Here is a 19,475-nt window from a genome sequence, read left to right on the forward strand (position 1 = left end):
TGGTGTAAATAATTATTTATCATGGATATTATTACACCTTACTTAAGTTTAATTAGGATAATGCATTTCATAGTAGTTTGGGTATGAGACACTTGGGTGTTTGTGCCACATTGGGATAGTGTGTGTAGGAGAATTTCCACCTTTTATGGTGTGATCTTGTTACTACTCTATCATATCCACTTATTGTGGAGTGATAATTCCACCTTCGGTGGGTGATCCACCTCATGTGGAATATTTATTATTTCTCCTACCTACCACACCTATTTCCTACCTACCCTTGTTTCTTATTGAGCCACATGTCATGTTTGTGTATTCATTTATCCATATAGCCTTGCCAATATATGCAGGCTCATATTCATTGTATGAACAACTATTGAACAACCAGTTTTTATCTATTGATGAGAATACAGTTTATTCTTGTCCTATATTTTGTCTCTCTATTTTGTATATTTCATTGAGCTCTTGATCTTGGAAAAATATCACATGGTATCAAAGCCATTAAAGCGTCATTGATTCATCCTTGAGAGGCATTATTGTGGTGTCAAGAGACAGATCTAAGGAACAACATCTTTTGGAGGTGTCCTAGACTAGATCTGACCTCACAATTGCGTTTGAGTGGCCCTTTCCATGAGTTTTGACTATACATTCGCCTATATTGGGTGAAAGTCAAATTTGGGGCTTGGAGAAAAAAATTACCCAATTTGGGTGGTATGGTACGAACTTTTTGAAATTAATAAAAAAAAAAAATTCAAATCTGTAGAAATTTTTTTTATTGAAAAGTTTTTTTAAAAATAATAAAAAAATATTATGGGGGGTGCTCCATAGACCATCTCGCACACTGTACTCTGCAGTTTTTTTGCAGAGCCATCCACGTGCTTCGGTCGCTGCACCCATATGGTCAGTCGTGCGCTTATCTATACCGGCTCCTGACAACTAAATGTACCATCGGCCATGCGCTTGTCTACACCAGCTCCTGACAACTGCATGTACCACCAAGGCCCCACCCCAACCCCTGTGCCACTATCCTCCATCCACCACTCACAGTCCAACTGCCACTGCCATTGCTGCCCATGCGCTGCAGCTCCAACGACTCCCAACCTCCTGGCTTCCAGCAAGGTCACCATCATCAACCACTGCTGGCAACCTCCCCGCCGGCGACCTCCCCACCTGGGCCACATCCTCACCGGCCACCTCCGTTCCCTGGCCCCTACCACGCGGCCCCACAGGTGTCTGTCACATTTGCCGCCTATGCCTTGTCAGCTGCCCATGCCACGGTTATCAACCCTATCAACACCCAGTTGATAGTATGCCCATCCTCATCACCTAATTGTGCCATGCAAACCCCTCCGTGTGCCACATATACTGTGCACTCAGCACCCGAGTTACCTACCCAGTCACCACCACATCACCTGTATGAAAAGACACATCATCCACCATGTAGATGCCACATCATTTCCGTACCTTGCTATGTCATCTGACATGTCAATGTTTGTATGGACACATCAACAAATTTGGCCAATCAGATCTTGCCATGTGTCAGTCCGTACACCTAGTCAACAGGGAGGCAAAGTTTTGGTGATGGCCATACGACAATCAAATTCAACCTCATGTTTTTCTGACATCATCATTTTTTGAAAATTTGGTAGGTTCCCTCCATTAAGCTTTTTTCAGTTTTGTAGTTCAACTTTGGAAGGCCATATCTTGCTCATTTTTGCTCCTTTTTTGGTGTATTATTTTTTGAAATGGGCTAATTTTTCATGTACTTTCTCGTGGTGGAATTATTTTCTAATTTTGATATACAATTTTTTTTATAAATCTCAATTTTTGGTGATTGCACCTATCTAATCCCCATTTCTGCAACTTCTGAGACTCCGTTTGGGCTCATACGAACTCCTTTTCAAGTGCCATTTTATTTGGAAGTGCATGATTTTTCCTCTACTTTTACAATCTTCTATTAGTTTGCAGATATTTTGGGTATAATTTTACTTTCAGCATATGGTCTTTTTTGGCCAATTTGCCACTTTTATTGCATAGATCTATCTTGCTGGTCTTTTGCATTGTATTTCTTAGCCTATTGGAGCATTTGTTAAACAAAATCAAAAGTCCACCTTGACATTGTTTGCAAGTGGCCTATTGTACATGCACTACATATATAAAGTGCCAAAATCATCTTAACTCCTCATAATTATGCTACTTGGAAAATTGATGCATGGAGTAAACTTATGGAAAAAGGACTATGGAAAAAGGACTAACTCATTATATTGATGGAACTATTGTTTCTCCCGCTGATCTGAAGTCTGATCCTCTTGGTCACTTGGATTGGCTCACTAAAAATATCATGGAAATTGGTACCTTAAGAAAGTATGTATCAAAGGATCTCATTTATTATATTGAGAAATGTACTCAAATCAAGGATGCTTCACAAAAGTTTCAAGACTTGTATGATTAAGTTGATGAGATTAGGGGATATCAAATTAATGGTGATCTCAACATGTTAAATCCCAAGTACTTTGGTAATATACAAGATTATTTCACTAAGGAAAAAGAGTTGAGGGCACAACTAAAGGATTGTGGCATTGATAAGAAGGATAAAAAATTGATCTTCAATTTGATGGGCAAGCTTCCACAAGAATATGCAACATTTGTTTATAGTTTCCAAACACATAGGATGACGATGGGTTCAAGCTACACAATGCCTACATTTGATGCTTTCGCTGAAATGTTGATGATGAAACAATCTAAGTTGATAAGCATGGGCATTCTTAAGGCTTCTAAGTCTCAAGCATTAGTGGAAAATCAAGGGAACAAAGGAAATCAAGGAAAGGACAACTCAACCAAGAAGAAATGGAAATCAAATCCTAAGGACAAAGCATCACCTTCTCCATAGCAAGGAGATTCATCCACTTCCAAGAGGGACAATTCACCAAAGAGGGAGAGACCTATTGTAAAAAATTTCGTCATGAGGAGCGTCGTTTCCATTCTAAGAATATTGATGAGCTCACACATATCCTCAAAAACCACAATATTGATTTGCCTAATGCCTACAAGAAGGAGGATTAATACACTTCCACTTCCTCACAATCAAAATGGAAAGGGAAAGTGTTCATGGCTTCTACAAGTGGGAAGACTCACTCTTTTGGGACAAGAAAAGGAAAAGCTCATTGTGCTACTACAAGTTATGATTCAAGGAGATGACTTCTAGATTTGGGGGCTTCTCATCATATGACATCTTTGCAGTATATGCTCTCTTGATTTGAGCCTTGCACCATGCCACTGATTTTGATGGGAAATCATACATACCTAGATGTGATTGGGAAATGATCTATTGACATTGGAGATAACTCCTTCAATGATGTGTTGTCTATACCCCATTTCATAAACAATCTCCTTTCCATCTATCAAATCACACATGGGGCAACTAAGAGAATTGTGGAGTTCACACCTGAGTCATTTTTCATTAGAGACTTGGAGACTAGAGCTATCATTGCGACTGGGGTGGTTGATCATGCATCTTGGTTATACTAATTTTTGTTGGTATTTTGGTATGGTTTTGTCATTGATGTCAACACCTACTGAAACACTAGCACTTTGGAGATCCAGCAACATTTACTGGCAAACAAGTAACTATTGCACAGTTATTGGTATATGGTTCACTGGCAAGATATAATAATCACCGACACTTGGAATGATATGGAAAACACTTGGTAATGTCGAAGACATCATGTGGACACTTTGTTTTGAAGAATTAATCATTGTTATATTCATATTTGCATATTTGCTTTTACCGGAAAATAGGTCTAGGGTTATCTAGGGTTACACCAGTAGGTTTATCTTTTCCAGATCAGCATGGCACGCTATGGAGATGATTTATTATTATTGTAAATGCATTAAGCCGACATGTTCAATCGGTTATTGCATCGGATATTATATTTTTTGTAAAATGTTTTTATTGTAATATCTTGTAGAGCCGACCTACTAAAACTGGTCTTAGGTTATGGTATAAATGTAAGATCTTATTTGTAAGATCGAATGTGGAATGCGAAGAAGAGTTGTGAGAGGGTATATGCGAGATTAAGCAGAGGTATACACGAAGACATCATTTGAAGGTGAAGCTAGGTTTTTGTAGAAGCATATCAACATTACACCGGTACTGAATCCAACATATGTAGATGCTATTTTGTACAGTACATTCTTATTGGATTTAACCATCCAACTGTAGTCAGTGTGACTCCCATTTTGTGATTGAGCAGTGAGCTCTAGGCTGTTGGCCTTTTTGCATGTGCAGACCCCATTTATGTACACTTACTATCTACAGTAGTATCATCTGATTATGGGTAAGGTTTCCCACCATGGTTTTTCCCCTTACAGGGTTTCCACATACAAATATTGGTGTTATGTGTTGTGGATGACTTTATGTTTATGTTTCATGCATTAATCTTTAACGGTATAGGAATTTACTGTTAACACTGTCTACTGGCATACTTAACTAGTTTACTGGTATTAAGCATTAAGTTGGTTAAATGGTTTTTGGTTTGAATTTATTAGACAACTGATTCACCCCCCCTCTTAGTTGTCTCCATGACTTAACAATTGGTATCAAAGCTTAGTCCTCTTTTACAAAAGTTTAACAACTTGAGGAGATCCAATATCTATTAATTATTTTAGGAAGGATAGTGCTAAACTTGATGGAACCAACTATGGGATATGGAAGATTAGGATGGAGACAAATCTGAATTGTATGGGTAAAGACATCTAGGAAGTTACAAAGAATGGTTATACTGCTGCTATAGTTGGTCAGACTGCTCCAACTACCTTAGCTAAAGATGAGGAGAATGATTGCAAAGCAAGAGAAGCACTTCTGAGCACATTATCAGATCAACAAATCATGGGATTATCAGATAGGTCTACTGCCAAAGCTATTTGGGATCATTTGGAAAAACTAAATAAAGGAGATTCCACAGTCAAAATTGCAAAATTTGAAAGCTTCCGAGTTAGGTATGAACATTTGAAAATGGAAGAAGATGAAAGGATTTCTGCTTTTATGGAAAGAGTAAATGAAATTGTTTTGGGTATTAAATGTTGTGGAGGAACCTTAAGTGAGGATGAAATTGTTTCAAAAATCTTAAGAGGATTGCCACCGGAATATAAAATGAAGGTTACTGCTATAAATGAGTTGAGAATAATGCCTAATACATCAGTAACTAGGGATACATTGATTGGAAAACTTTCAGCCTTTGAAATTGAGGAATTTGGTCCTATTGCTACTATAAAGATAGATTTGGCCTTTAAAGCATCAACATCATCTACTCCATCATTTGAAAAATCAGATTGGAAAGCCTTTTATGCAAGAGAACTTGAAGAAACTAAGAAGGAGAATGAAGAGCTTGAAGAACTTGAAGCACTATTTGCAAGGAAAATGCCAAAAGGTCCAGTTGGAAGTAAGTATGAAGGTAAAGCACCCTTTAAATGTTTCAACTGCAATAAAATTGGTCATATGGCTTCGAGATGCCCTGATAGACATGCTAGACTAAGAGAAGAAGCTAGAAGAACATACAAGCCTAATCCTGAATATCAGAGATACAGATTTAAGAAGAACAAAGACAAATCTTGTTACATTGTTGATGAAGGTGTGACTGATGATTCTGATGAGGATCCAGCAGACAACGGATGGGTTTTTGTTGCTATAATAGAAGATCAACCAACACCTACTGCTCAACTGGTAGAACAAGCCCTAGCAGCTAAAGTTGAAGTAAAGGATGAATGGATCATTGACTCAGGATGCTCACATCATATGACAGGAGACAAAGGTAAATTCTTGAACTTTCAAGAATACAATGGAGGTTTAGTAATATTTGGAGATGACAAAGCCTGTTCAATCAAAGGTAAGGGTTCAATATCTCTTGATGGTAAGAATAACATTGACAATGTCTACTATGTTGAAGGATTAAAGCATAATCTTTTAAGTGTTGGTCAATTAGTTGAGAAGGGATTTCAGTTACAATTTAAAAATGGAAAATGCAAAATCATGAATACAACTAGTTTGGAAATTGCAACTGGTAACCAAACTAGAGGTAATATCTTTCATTTGAATAATAGTGAAAAGGCATGCTTGATTGCACATATAGATGAAAGTTGGTTATGGCATAAGAGACTATGTCATGTAAACTTTGATTGCATGGTAAAAATAAGTACTTCTAAGGCAGTTAGAGATCTACCTAAAATTGTGAAACCTCAGAATACATTTTGTAAAGAATGTCAATTTGGAAAACAAGTTAGAGATAGTTTCAAAAGTATTCCAGAAAAATCCAATAATGCTCTTGATTTAATTCACACTGATTTATGTGGTCCAGCTAGAACTAAAAGCTTACAAGGTGATAGATATTTCATGCTAATTATTGATGATTATTCTAGAATGTGTTGGGTTACTTTTCTCAAAGAAAAATCAGAAGCACTTGGAAAGTTCAACCTGTTCAAAGCAATGGTTGAGGATGAAACCAGTAAGAAAATCAAATGTTTAAGATCAGATCAAGGAGGAGAATTTGCATCTAAGGAATTTAATACATTCTGTGAAGTGAATGGAATCAGAAGACAATTATAAACACCTCAGACACCATAGCAGGAGTTGTTGAAAGGAAAAATAGAACTATATTGGATGCAACAAGAAGTATGTTATCTGAAGCAAATCTACCACATGTGTATTGGAGAGAATCAGTTAGCACTACTATCTATACATTCAACAAAGTTCACATCAAAGGTGAAACCAGTAAGACCCCTCATGAACTATGGTTTGGTAATACTCCTACTCTTAAGTATTTCAGAATTTTTGGAAGTAAATGTTATATTAGAAGAGATGAGTATATTGGCAAATTTGATCCTAGAAGTGATGAAGGAATATTTCTTGGTTATTCATCTAAGAGCAAGGCATATAGATGTTTTAATAAGAGATTGCAGAAAATTATTAAGAGTACAAATGTAAAGATTGACGAACAATTCAAAGGAACTTCAAGGTATATAGACTCTGCACCGGCAACAGAAATTGTGAGAAATGAACCTATACTAAATCCACCGGTATAGAATGAAGATCCAGTTACCCCGGTACCATTAGAGGATTCCACAGTAATTAAAGAACAACAACAAACTAAGACACCCCGGTATGTAAGATCGAATCATTCTAAAGATCAGATAATTGGAAACAAATTTAAAGGAGTTATGACAAGAGGATGATTGGAAAATGAAGAGGTATGTCTTATTTCTCAAATTGAACCATCATCTATCAATGAGGCATGTGAAGATAAATTTTGGATTAAAGCTATGGAAGAAGAATTAGGACAAATTGAGAAAAATAATACTTGGACATTAGTTCCCCGGCCTAAAGATAAAAATGTAATTGGAACCAAATGGGTATTTAGAAACAAACTTAATGAAGATGGTAAGGTTATCAGAAATAAAGCAAGACTAATGTGTAAGGGATATTCTCAGAAAGAAGGAGTTGATTACAATGAAACCTTTGCACCGGTAGCTAGAATTGAGGAAGACAGATTATTCTTGGCTTTTGCAGCTCACAAGGACTACAAAGTTTATCAAATGGATATCAAATGTGCATTTTTTAATGGAGATCTTGAAGAGGAAGTTTTTTTGAACAACTTGATGGATTTTCTTTGATAGATGACAATGATATGGTTTGCAGGTTAAGAAAAGCTCTGTATGGATTAAAACAAGCCCCAAGAGCTTGGTATGCAAGGTTGGATATGTATCTTTTAAAGATTGGTTTTACTAAAGGAAATGTAGACAACAATTTATATTACAAAATAACTAATGATGACATCTTGATTATAGAAGTATTTGTTGATGATATAATCTTTGGAGGAGAAGATGGATTATGTAAGGAATTTTCTATTGAAATGCAGCAAGAATTTGAAATGTCTATGATTGGAGAAATAAAATTCTTTTTAGGATTGCAGATTTCACTGACTGATAAAGGTATATTTTTTAATCAATCCAAGTACTTGAAAGAATTACTAAATAAATTTGGGATGGAGAACTCTAAACCGCTAAGCACACCTATGACTACAAATGACAAATTATCTCAAAGGGATGAATCTACACCTGTTAATCCAACTAGATACAAATCTATGATAGGAGGTTTATTGTATTTGACACAAACCAGGCCTAATATTATGAATGCAGTATGTATTGTTTCTAGATTTCAAAGTAATCCTAGGGAAAATCATGAATCAACAGTAAAAAGGATTTTCTGGTACTTACAAGGCACAACAAATCTTGGATTATGGTATCCTAGAGATGAAAATTTTGATCTATGTGCATACACAGATGCAAATTGGGCAGGAGATGTGGATGATAGAAAAATCACCACTAGAGGAGAATTCTTTCTTGGAAAGTGATTAGTTTCTTGGTTAGGTAAGAAATAGAGTTGTACATCTTTATCAATAGCAGAATCAGAATATGTTGCAGCAACAACTAACTGTACACAGGTACTATGGCTTAAGCAATTGTTGAAAGACATAAAGGTAAAATGCAAAGAACCTATTACTATATATTGTGATAACACTGCAGCAATTGATATATCTAAGAATCCGGTATTACATTCTAAAACAAAACATGTTTCTATCAAATTGAATTTTCTAAGGGAAAAAGTTGAAGAAAAGGAGATAAAACTAGTTTATGTGAATACTAAAGAACAACTTGCAGATATTTTCACAAAACCTTTGCCTAAGGAGACTTTTGAATATCTCAGAGATCTGCTTGGCATCATACCACCACCGGTAGAGACTTAGACAATTGATGATTATCATCAACCAGCAGAATTGAAAGACAAATCTTTTACTCTGGTCTTTGATGAGGAAGCTACTTCTCAGGGGGAGTAGTTGGTATATTGAATTGATTGGTATTTTTTTTATGAACTTGATTTTTGTAACTTTGGCATTTGATGTCAAAGGGGGAGAGATATCTATGGAAAAACACATTATCTTTTGAGGAGAGATTGGTATTGAAAATAAATCTTTGGATAAACACATGTTGCTCCCAGTGGGAGAAATTATTGTTTAAAGGAGATTGTTGGTTTTTGGTATTTGGCATTTCTGTTTTGACACTTTGATGGTTTTTCCATCTTGTGTTGCCATCAATGCCAAAGGGGGAGATTGTTGGTATTTTGGTATGGTTTTGTCATTGATCTCAACACCTACTGAAACACTAGCACTTTGGAGATCCAACAACATTTACCGGCAAACAAGTAACTATTGCATAGTTACTGGTATATGGTTCACCGACAGGATATAATGATCATCGACACTTGGAATGATATGGAAGACACTTGGTAATGTCGAAGACATTGTGTGGACACTTTGTTTTGAAGAATTAATCATTGGTATATTCATATTTGCATATTTACTTTTACCGGCAAATAGGTCCAAGGTTATCTAGGGTTACACCGGCAGGTTTATCTTTTCCAGATCAACATGGCACGCTATGGAGATGATTTATTATTATTGTAAATGCATTAAGCTGACATGTTCAATCGGTTATTGCATCGGATATTATATTTTTTGTAAAATGTTTTTATTGTAATATCTTGTAGAGCCGACCTACTAAAACTGGTCTTAGGTTATGGTATAAATGTAAGATCTTATTTGTAAGATCGAATGTGGAATGCGAAGAAGAGTTGTGAGAAGGTATATGCAAGATTAAGTAGAGGTATACATGAAGACATCATTTGAAGGTGAAGCTAGGTTTTTGTAGAAGCATATCAGCATTACACCGGTACTGAATCCAACATATGTAGATGCTATTTTGTACAGTACATTCTTATTGGATTTAACCATCCAACTATAGTTAGTGTGACTCCCATTTTGTGATTGAGCAGTGAGCTCTAGGCTGTTGGCCTTTCTGCATGTGTAGACCCCATTTATGTACACTTACTATTTGCAGTAGTATCATCTGATTGTGGGTAAGGTTTCCCACCATGGTTTTTCCCCTTACAGGGTTTCCACGTACAAATATTGGTGTTATGTGTTGTGGATGACTTTATGTTTATGTTTCATGCATTAATTTTTATTGGTATAGCAATTTATTGTTAACACTGTCTACTGGCATACTTAACTAGTTTACCAATATTAAGCATTAAGTTGGTTAAATGGTTTTTGGTTTGAATTTATTAGACAATTGATTCACCCCCCCCTCTCAGTTGTCTCCCGGACCGAACACTTTTCAGATTTTGTTGATAAGGATGATTTCACATATGATGATTCTACACATGATAATCACACTTCTTGTGATGGTTCATATTTTGAGGAGAACTTTGGGTACTTGAACTTGGGGATTCTCACATGTGACCCTATTCTTGAGCCTTGTGTTTCATCTCCTCCTATTGATATCACATCACCTATTGCACCTAATGATGTGGATATTGTGACAGTTTTGCCTTCTTGTGATTCAGTGCAATAGGATATTTCATGTCTTCCAGCTTCAGGTTCATGGGAAGACTACTTGACAGACATTGCAGGTTTGTTTGTGGAGTCCTATATTGTAGATTTTGTAGACATCATTTTTGATATTCATCTTCTCTTTGATTAAGATGTTCCTTCTTCGATTGTTGCAAGGGAACACTCTGACCCTCTTGTTCATTCTCTACATGATCATTCTTTTGAGGTTGACATGATTGTTGATACTTATGTACAATAGTTGGAGGAGGTCTCTTTATGTTTTGAGGAGACATGTGAGTCTTCAGGACATGTTCTACATTCTTCTCCACTAGATCTTGGAGTGTCTTTTTCAGTAGTGTGGAGCAGTTTACCACCTTTGGAGGGGGTATCTTTCAACATCGACATGAGGACACTTGAGCAGTTTTCAGATATTCCATTCATCATTACTTTTTTCATACATCTTCCCTTCATGATTGGGGAGACTTCATGGATAAACCTTTGGTTTTGTTTCTTCCTAAGGGGAGGAATTTTATTCAACATTCATGGAGCAGTTTCTTCATACATCATCGATCTTCTATCATTGGTGCAGATTCTACATTGAGGGAGGGCTTCCTAGCTTCTCTTCTTCTCTCATATGGGGGGGACTTTTCCCTCACATGGGGTTTTGTCCCTCACATGCTTGTATGAGATTTCTTTTGTATATATTGCATCTCTCTTTTGGGGGAGGGTTTTTTCCCATTGGGTTTCTCTTTTTTTCCATTCTTTTTAAGAGATTTCATTGCATTGGTTTGTATGCATTTTCATTTGTACATGGGTACCTAACATGGCCTCGTAGTCGGGGCCCATCTTGCATTGCTTAGTTGCATTGTAGACTTAAGTGCATTCCCCTAAGTTTCACTTAGGGAGGGTGTTGGTGTAAATAATTATTTATCATAGATATTATTACACCTTACTTAGGTTTACTTAGGATAATGCATTTCATAGTAGTTTGGGTATGGGACGCTTGGGTGTTTGTGCCACATTGGGATAGTGTGTGTAGGATAATTTCCACCTTTTATGGTGTGATCTTGTTACTACTCTATCATATCCACTTATTGTGGAGTGATAATTCCACCTTCGATGGGTGATCCACCTCATGTGGAATATTTTATTATTATCCTACCTACCACACCTATTTCCTACCTACCCTTGTTTCTTATTGTGCCACATGTCATGTTTGTGTGCTCACTTATCCATATAGCATTGCCTATATATGCAGGCTCATATTCATTGTATGAACAACTATTGAACAACCATTTTTTATCTATTGATGAGAATACAGTTTATTCTTCTCCTATATTTTGTCTCTCTATTTTTTACATTTCATTGAGCTCTTGATCTTGGCAAAATCTCACACCATCTCTTCAACCCATATTTTTTGGGGCTTGACCGATTCCATTAATGTTTCATCCTTTTTAACCATGAAGCATATCTCAGTTGAGTATTTCTCAAAAATTTTATTTGGAACCCTCTCTCTAGTTTTCATAGCCTTCTGGAATGCCTTGAAGTAACCCTAAACTTTATCATCACACTAACTACCTAGAGTAGCAATAGATTGTTTCAATTGTCTTCCTATCGAGATATCAAATTCCCATTGCCTCTTCCCAAAACAAGGAGTCTCATTAATAAAAAAATAGCATCAAATAGACAATAAGATTACCATACATGAATGTTCCCTTCTTCTCTCCTTTGATCTTCCCTAGGTTAAGCAATAATTCATCCAACATCCATCCACATAGATATAACAACTCATTAACCCTCATCATTTTATGTGCTATGTAAATACAGGAGCTAGAAATAGAATTTAGATGATTTGATTGAGTTACCTTGTAACCAATAATCATGCTTCCAAATTTGATATCTCTGTCGATGATAGTACTAACCCTCATTGATCCTTTGTCTGATGTTGTGTCAGTGAGCTTGTTAAACTGATTATTAGAAATCTTCTTCTACGGACGCTAACCAACCTGCGAAAAATCAGTGATGGCCCTGATGGCCTCCTTCGAAATCTTATACGGCTTATCCAACCAGATGAATTCTTTGTGCACTCTACTCAAAACATATCTAACAATCTCATCTTCAAATTCAAGAATATCCAGGATGTCGATAAACCCTAGATCCTCAATATGCTTGTATTCGGGCTTAATATTTCAATAATCTCCCATCAACTCGCTAATGTACATTCTCTTAATATCACTAGTACCAAAATCCTCAATATGATAGTAAATGTATGCTATGATATCTTCAACATATGCAACTCCTTCCAAGACACGGGAAAAAGCTCCAACCGAATCATCCAAGATGGCAATATGCGGACATTTCTTGAAAATTGGCCTAGGACAATCCTTAACCTCGACAATAATAGGATTTTGAATAAAAGTTGGTGCAAAGGATGATCCCACTTCCATGATGAAATATTAATTCGATAAGTACCTAAAATATTTGTCAGTGAAACCATAAAGAACTCTTCCGATCACTGGTGAAATCGCTCAAGAAGATATCAATCGCACTGAATTGCCTTAGACTCGCTCTAAATACAAGGTGATTATAAATGAAGTGAATTCAACCTTATATCCCCCAGAAAACCCTAATTTATCATTGATATGAATGACTTCTAGTGAAAGATATCAAATCTTGGTCAAACATCTCCATGCCGGATAAGAATCTCTAAATGTCTGGAACATCTTCCAGAACCTCTTCTCGAGGCATAAGCACTATCTTCATGAAATTTTCCTACTCCTAAGGCATCGGCCTTAGTTACCGGATGATCTTCCTGTCGGTGCAGGAGAAACCTCCTTTGTCAGTTGAGTAACTAGAGCATTCCCATCTGTTTCTTGATCTTCTGACTTCCTAACCCATTTCTTGATATGATCTTGTCATATTTCATTGACCTTCTCTTTCCCTTTATCATTATTATCAACTAGTGGATTTTTGCTTCTACAAAACTTAGCAATGTGTCAAATCTTGTTGCATGCATAACATGTAACATTGTTCTTTTGAATTGCTTTGCTAAAACTGGTATAATTGCCTGACCTGCACTGATTAGCCATATGTCCAAATTTTCCACATGCATAACACTTAACATTCATTATGCAATCTTTTATTTTATGACCATACTTATTGCATTTAAAATATTGACCAGGAGCAGAATTATAGTTTTGATTTGCTCTATTACTACATTGCCTAGCCATGTGAACAAATTAACTACAAACAAAGAATCTACCATTAAATTTGTAAGCATTAAGATGCCTTACCAATGCCTTCTGATTTTGATCTTCATTTGCAGTACAAAAACTTTGACCTTGTTCAAATCCAAGTCCATTGTAATCTACATTATGTCTTTGACTTTTTAATAACTCATCAAGTTGTGCTGAACTAATCTTGAATTTGTCCTTATACTCACATGCAATAATCAGATCGTCTCTCAGAATTATCATTTGTCTTTCAAGATCTTGTTCATTAATTTGGGATTGCACTAAATAATTTCTCACCATATCATTTTTCATGAACCAACCGAGTGCTTTCTTCAAATTTGTCTTTCAAAGATATAGCAAGATTTTATTCCTTCTTCTTTTGGTCCTCAATCTCCTTTGACATTCTCATAGTTAGATCTTGGATTTCATTCCTCATAACCATGTTCTCCTCACTCAGCTTCTAACATTTCTCATTAAGGGCATCTTTCTCATCATTATCCTTACTTTATAGTAGTTTCTTCCTCCTAGATTGAACAAATGATAGCCTCTCCTATAGATTAAGAATGAATTCCCAAGTAGAATTCAATTCATCTTGCATTTCAAGTTCTTCACCCTTTTAGCATCATAATCTTCAAGTGCTACCTCAAGTTGCCTTTCCAAACTCATATCCATGGATTATGGATTCAAGATCTCCCTCAATCTGTTAAACTTTCTTTGAAGTACAAAGCTCTGATACCAATTGTTGGAATCCAAGAACACGGAGATGGGGGGTGAATCAATGTTCTACTGGAATGATCAATTTTAACCTTATATTAAACCATGCATTCACCAGCCGGTATACTGGCACATATATAAATGAAAGAAGTAAATCAATCAATAAGACAATCACACAAATATACACCATAACACAAAGAATTATACGTGGAAAACCTCAAAGAGGAAAAACAATGGTGGGATTTGTGACCCACAATATCAATCCACTAGTCATATGAAAAGATATTAGAAAATATAGGGGCTTGCATTTGCAGGAAGGCTTACAGCCTAGAGTACACTGCTCATCACAAAAGGAGTCTCATTGACTACATAAAAATCCATTCTACAATCTGGAAAAGAGAATGAACCGCTAAGATAGCATCTCCAATGCTTGGATACAGTTCTGGTTTAAGCTCTGTCTGTTTCGGTTCTGAAACCTTAAACCCTTATCGGAATAACCTCTTACATAATCTTCACATTATAAACATATCCTACAATCAGTTATATACCATATTACATTTTTCATGTTCAAAATGATCTAATCAACTGACCTACATACCCTTCACAATCCTCATGCCTTATGTTAGCTTACATTCATAATTACAACATGAAAATACAGGTCAGCCTAATTACAAATATACATAAATATCAAAATCAATTGCCAATTTCTGGATCTCCCGAAATGATGTTGACCTCCTATACTGGTATTATGATGAAGACATGTTGGCTTGCAATGCCGGTACCAAATAATTCCTCCTATTGGTGAAGATACCTACCAGTGTCGGTGTCGGTGCCGGTGAAGTGTTTGTCGGTAATCAACCAAACCAAAATGTGAAAGCCAGAACATTTTGCCATCAATGAGAACATACTGAAAGCAATCAAATGAGTATTAATTACCAACAATCTAGATCTACCAGTATAGCCTAACCAATAGTGGAACCGGTTAACAACAAGGTAACCTGGAACAATACAATGATCAAGAGAATAGTATGAATGATCAAAGAAGAGTTAGATGTTACATTTTTATAAGTGTTGAAGATAGGAAAATGTATCTATGTTCCAAACCGCATCAACAGATTTGATGTATTGAGTGAGTTATGATTGATTGTCATGAACTCTGTGAAGAAGAATGAATACTGGTAACAGATCTTTAACTAGTAATGATTTAAGGTTTGGTGGTGGACCTTATCATGTTCATAACTTAGTGATGACATGTCAGAATATTTGTGTAATGATAAGATGGTAATTGAGAATGTACAAAGATCAAATTTCTTGGGAAACATCGAAGTGCTTAGCAAAATGCAACAAGGGTTTTATTTATTATCAAATCAATGTGCGGTAATCATTCAATGACAGAAATCATCTAGAAATTTCTTGTAATGATTTGTAATATAATCTTGTTGATGTAATTAGGGTGTGTAGCTACCCTAACTAAAAAATGTGTTAAGGGTTAGATTGAGAAGGGTTTTAGTGTCGGTGGTTTTAAGAAGAAGGTATTGCTGAACCAGATTCAAGTGTTTGCATGTGTGTAACAAAGTTGAGCTAAAAAGGATCTGTAATAGAAAGCAAGGAAGCGTTGTAATCAGATCATTTGCCATGTTGTTCCCTAATAGTTATAGCAGTTGGAAATCCCTTAATCGGGTAGACTTTAATAGGTTTGATATTGTAAATCCCTTCATCGGGTGGCTCATTAACTTGATTTCAAAATCCTCTAGCAAGGTTAATCCTAACAGGGTAGAGCTCCTAATAGGGATAAGGTGAAATCCCTTGACTGGGTGACTCCTAATAGGGTCTTCTCTTAACTGGGAATATTGTAAAGCTCTTAACTAGGCTAGGCCTTTAACTAGGCGCATTCCAAAAGAGTGCAAATATTTTATGGCTGCTACTTACCACCATGGTTTTGCCTAGTTGGGTTTCCACATGAAAAATCTATGTGTTCATGTGGTGGCTGCATTGTTAATGTATGCATTTGATATCTTTACTTGGTTTTCATTTTGATGAACACTTGAGTAAATGGTTTGGTAAATCAACTTAAAGGACTATTTAAGTAGTTACTAGTAGAGGTTTTTGAAGCATTGCAAAATTGTTTTACTACTGATTCACCCCCCCTATCAGTAGTAACCAGATCCTTATAATAAAACCCACAATATCAAATGCAAAGGAGTATAGTTTTAGCTAGACCAAAAGATAGATCAATTGAAAGGTTTCGTGTAGGAGATGATCCAATAGGTAATGTTAGGGCATTGAAAATAATGTTCTTTGTTAATGATGAATATTTTATTAAAGTGGAATATTTTAAAGACTTTATTTTCTCATTAAACATGGAGGAATATGAGAGAAGGATTGAGGAAGAAAATAATAAGGTGTCATCATCATAATAGGACCAAGATGAAGAAAGAGTGAGGAATGATTTCAATGCTAATATTGAAGATATGCCAATTGAAAAAGCAAAGAAAATTGTACAAGATGCAAGAATGCTATTATTACCATGATGGGACACAAGAGCTACAATGATGCTCCATGTTGCAAGGAGTGAGAATAAATTTGTGTCCCAAAGTGAGGAGCAGATTGAAAAGGAGATGACAAAATAATTTTTCAATCTACCATATGGATTATGGCCAATATTTGTTGGCATTTGCATAAAGATTGCATTAATGAAATGTTATATTGTCATTGATGTCAATTATAACTGGTAATGATGTTGTTGTGATGTTGTTTTGTAACCAAAAAGAAGAGTTAGGAAAGGGAACTACAATTGGTAGGTGAGCGTGTGAAGGAAATTGGTATTACTTAAGAAATAGAGAGATCAACCGGTAACCCTACCCATTGATGTGCCAAAACCCTAACCAATGGAGCTTGGTGAATCAGTTGTAGTGGTTTATGATAACATGGTGAATGGTAATGATAATGACAAGTATGCATGTTGTATGAGAAGAGTTTCAAATGATTTTTAGTGCGTAGAGATAATGGTTTTATCTTGGGAATGAGCAAGTTCATTGCATGGAGTGGAAATCACGTGATGAGTTACAGAGTTTGATGAAGCGATGATCAAGGAGTGGTCAAGATTGTCTTGAATGATGTACAACAATTGCTATGTAATCCAATGGTCATACTTGAACCGATTTGTTTGTAATCTCTATGAGATCTTAGGTTTGTGATGTGTTACCAACCTATTGTTTTTGTTTATAAGGTCGATGAGTTGTTTTTTTGTAGTGTTGGCAATTTTTGGTTGAGAGTAAGAGTGAGTGGTTGCCGAACCTGATGATGTGTCTGTAGTATGTGTAAAGGCAGATATGAGCATGAAAAGGATTTGATCAAGAAGTGTAGTGCTATTCAATAGATCAGCAAACCCCTGTTGTTCTCTAACAATTACAATAGTCAAATCCCCTGACCGGGTAAGCTCTAACAAGCTTAGTGTTATCCAAATTATCTAACCAAGTGATCTATTAGCTTGGATTTCAAATCTTGTACCGAGGTTACTCGTAACAGAGTATTTCTTCTAATAGGGCATTATAGTCAATCCCTTAACGGGGTGGTCCCTAACAAGTTCTATTCTTAACAGGACTTTTGTAAAGCTTTAATAGGCTTGGCTCCTAACAGGGCAAACTTCAAGAAAGCTTAGAATACTTGTGGCTTATCATCCCCACCGTGGTTTTTCCCATTTGGGTTTCCACATCTAAATTATTGTGTCAAGTGGTGAATGTTTTTGTGGTTATGTTTACTATGGTTAAATTGCTTAACTACTAAATCCATTTAGATATGATTTGATAACCGACAACAATCTGAAATATGTTTTTACTTTTACCAGTAAAGTATTTGAATGATTTGATTAAATTGTTTTGAGAGTTTTAGAGTTGTTTTACTATTAATCTGTTATGACAGTTAACCGGTTTAATTGATAGTAATATTGCATTTTATAGTTTAGTGTTTAAACCAGTCAGTTCTAAGTTTGACTAGAGAGGTTGTTTTTGAGTTTGGTGAAAGTCTAATTAGTTTTCTATCTACTGATTCACCCCCACCCCCTCTTAGTAGTTTTATGTATCCTTATTAATTCATCATACCATCAATTGGTATCAGAGCATTTCAGGTCCTCTAAGGTCTAAGCCTAACAACTTGAGGTAAAGATATTGAAGAACATGATGAACAAAAAAGGTCCAAAGTTTAATAGAGAAAACTATAGAATATGGAGTGATAGAATGGAAATCTATATCAAGAGTCTTGGAAGTCAATACTGGGAACATGTGGTTACTCAATATGTTTCACCTAGTGGGACTATGTCTAATGATCAAAAGAAAGAGAAACAAGAAAAAAATCAAGCATTGGAGGCCATTGTTAGTTCTTTGTCTGATTTAGAGTATATGGATGTTCACGGTCTGGATAATTCTTATGAGGTATGGAAGAAACTTGAGGAAATATATAGCAGAGATGAGCATGTAAAAATTGCCAAAAAAGAGTCTGAGAAGCAAATGTGATGACATGCGAATGGCTGAGGGTGAAAATATTGAACAGTATGGTTAGAGGATCAAGGAGATAGTTGGTGAGATCAAGAGTGTTGGTGGCAAAGTGGAGGATGCCACAGTGGTTATTAATGTGTTGAGAACCCTTCTACTAGTCTACTCTATCTGATTTGCAGCCATTTAGGAGCTAAAGTCTATTGATAAAACTAAGGTAACTCTTGACTCCATCACTAGTAAGCTTATTGCATTTGAATTAAATGGTTATGATGGTAGTGCTCAAAAATCCAAATCTGCATTTAGAGCTTCAGTTTCTAACCCACCTATGAGGAAAAGTAGAAATGTTAGTCACACTTATGAATCTAGATCCAGCTGAGAAGTTGATGATGAAGATAGTCTAATTGAGCTTGAAGCATTGTTGGCCAAGCGATTGCCCAGAGGTACTTGTAAGTACAAAGGTAAATTAACTTTAAAATGATTTGCATGTAACAAGATTGGACACATTGCAACTAACTGTCCTGATGGTGACAATGAGCACAAGCATGAGAAGTACAAGAAGTAAAAAGGAAAAAGGTAAAAGAGATTGTCTCATTGTA

Source organism: Cryptomeria japonica, chromosome 8 (genome assembly GCF_030272615.1).
Source record: "Cryptomeria japonica chromosome 8, Sugi_1.0, whole genome shotgun sequence".
NCBI lineage: Eukaryota > Viridiplantae > Streptophyta > Pinopsida > Cupressales > Cupressaceae > Cryptomeria > Cryptomeria japonica.